This window comes from Chiroxiphia lanceolata, chromosome 1, assembly GCF_009829145.1.
Source record: "Chiroxiphia lanceolata isolate bChiLan1 chromosome 1, bChiLan1.pri, whole genome shotgun sequence".
In the NCBI taxonomy this organism is placed as follows: Eukaryota; Metazoa; Chordata; class Aves; order Passeriformes; family Pipridae; genus Chiroxiphia; species Chiroxiphia lanceolata.
The window spans coordinates 133,921,045-133,924,123 of record NC_045637.1 but is presented as its reverse complement, the minus strand read 5'-3'; positions in this window follow the sequence as shown (position 1 = coordinate 133,924,123).

Genomic DNA, 3,079 nt, shown 5'->3' with positions numbered 1-3,079 from the left:
GAAAGCTGCATGGATCTCGTCCTGTATCCTGCATTCAGGTTGGTTTAGTTGAGTAGCTCTTTAGCTTGTTTATGAGGATAATTTTAGCTACTAACTTACCTGACATTCTTCAGGAGTAACTACAGAAGGTCTATCATGGAAGTTCTTCAGTGAATGCAAGTTCTGTATGTTATAAAACATGAAACAGACTTCTGAACAATTTTTACTTTAGTGATGCCCTGATTTCCAGGGCACTTGTCACTGAGCCAAGAGATTGAGTTTTGGGGGTTTTTCTGGTGGTGTTTTTTTGTTTGTTTGTGTTGTTGTTGTTGTTGGGGTTTTTTTGTGGTTTTGTTTGGGGTTTGCTTGTTTGTTTATAAATAAAACCCTTACCTTTCTTTATGTCACCAGATTTTCTGAGAAACTGCCTTTGCTAAACCATACTTGTAGTTATCCAGCCCAATCTCCTAATTCCAATAGTGGTGAGCAGTAGTCACAAGAGGTGCAAAAAGGATCCCATGCCATGACTAGATGGAAGATGAAACCACCAACCAAAAGAAATCCTATCTGTAAACTTGGAATAAAAAAATGAAAAAAGCCTGAAGCACTTTTATCCAAAGCTGGTTGCTCATCATTGCAGGTCCTATTGTTCTTTCAGTGCACAAGAACGTCCTGTCCCTCTTGGTGCTGAGAATTTTGAGAATAATTCGAAAGTATAGCCCAAGTAAAGACTTCAATAGACTAACTACTTGTTGAGTGAAAGCATATTTATTCTTTCTAGGTTTTAGTTAAATTGTCATCTTATTCACACGCCATACTGCCAGAAGAGCAAAAAGCACCAGCTTACTTTCCCGTACCACTGTATGACATTTTGTTGTGTTTCTGCCTGTTCATCACCATCCTGATCAATCCTGAACTTCCTGGCTTCTGTCTCTGTCTTCTCTGAACCCTGCAATGTCCTCACTGGGAGTGGCCAGTGCAGTGCTCCAGATCAGACTGTACCTCCAATTTAATGTCAAAACTGATTCTGTGTGATGAGCTCTATATTTAGATTACAGTTGCACATGCTTCCTGTTTGGAGGTAATAGTCATGCTCCAAACTAAATAACCATCAGAGTCAAGTGATTTTTACATACATAAGTGACAGTGTCACTGCTGTACAGTCATCGGGTAAAAATGCACTGTTTCTGTAATTGGACATATAACTGGTACTGATAAAAGAAAATTTAATTACCATATTTTGAGAACATAAACATGTTTTTCACATGGAAACACTTATGGTAGTCAGTGGTCAGGTGAATAGAGTCAATTAGAAAATATTCACAGATCTTCCTTTTATCAGGAAAAAGTCTTAATATGTTTTTTTATAAACTTAATAAATAATAATTGAATATTGCCCACTGAGAATGTGTTTATTAAGGAGCGCCCTAGATTTCAGTTACAACCTATTATATTTGAGAAAACAAAAGTTTCTGTGTGTGGGGAGAAGAGTTATACTTTTCACAGTATTAAGTCACTGTAATGTTCTATGATTGGAGTCAGTGCTATTTTTCCATCGTGTCTACGCGTACACAAGGCTCCATTGTGTATTTCTCAGAGCAGAAAATCTAGATTTTATCAAAATTATAAAAATGTAAAGCAGTTTCTGTAGGTTTCTTAGCATTTAAAAATGTGTTACTCTTTCAGCATTTTAAACTAGGTTAGTCTCTGCAGAACATTAGGCAGTTTAAAACTGCAAATCATGATTGCAGTCTTACCTACTTACTATAGTGATTACAGCAAAACTTAAGCTATACAGCTGGGAGGTAATTTTCAAGAATACCTCATATAAATTAGAAGTACAATGCTAACAGGGACGTTTAGTCCATACTTCTTTCTTATTTTCTGTGGGAAGGAGAGAAGTAACACTTAGATGTTAAAGTGTTAGATTATGACTTGTAATTAATTTTGGTTAAAAAAAAAATTTTGTAAATAGTGTTTGAGTGTGTCCAGAGCAGGGTGACCAAGAGGGTGACAGGTCTCAAAGGCAGGACTTAGGGGGAGTAGCTGAGGCCACTTGGTTTGTTCAGCCTAGACAGGAGAAGGCCGAGGGGTGACCCCATGACCCTCAAAGGGGGCAGTGGAATACAAGGTGCTAATCCGTCTCTGGGCACCAGCAATAGGACATGAGGAAAATGGTATGAAGCTGCATCAGGGAATGTTCACACTGGACATAAGGAAAAGGTTCTTTGCTGAGGGGGCAGTCGGTCACTGGAACATGCTCCCCAGGAAAGCTGTCCCCAAGTCTGTCAGAGTTAAAGGAGTGTCTGGATGACACAGTTATATGATTTATTTTTAGGTAGTCCTGTGAGAAGCAGGGAGTTGGACTGGATGTTCCTTGTAGGTCTCTTCCAACACAAGATATTTTAGGATTTGCTAGAAGAAGAAAAAATTCTGTCCCCAGATGTGAAAGAGCTAGTTGTTCAGAGGGGGACAGTCTGCCACAGTCCTCAGCAATGTCAAAGAACTCCCAGTAAAATAAAACTAGGAAATGAATATTGATGTTCTCTGCCTGATTTCCTAAACAAACCTGGAAACACCATCCATAAACTTAAAATATTATTTCTCTGAAGGATCAAGCTTGTCAAATCACCCATTTCTAATCACCCATTTCTAATCACTGTGTACAAATAAAAGGGAACTTCACATATACAGGTCAGGATTTTGTTCCTCATGAGTTAGATCCTTCAATGTGATACACAAATTTCTGCAATTTATTAAAGTATTCTATTTAGAATTGATCTTCAGTGCTTATCATAGAAGTGTTTTCTTAGCCAAGTGGTAGAAGATGTTATCAAGAAAGGTTTGCAAATAGAGGAACATAAAACCTTTTTCAGCTCTATTTTGGCTAATCACTTCTAGCACACACACTTTTTAAAAGCCTTTGTCTTATTAGTTGGTTGTATTTTTTTTTAAAGTATTAAAAATTATTCTTGAAAGTAGTGAAGGGTTTGACCAAAATAGAGTTGGCATACTAAAAAAGGATTGTATTAAAGAAGCATATGTATTATAGCTCACCACATTCCTCGAGCACACAGACTGGATAGAACTCTTCATTCAT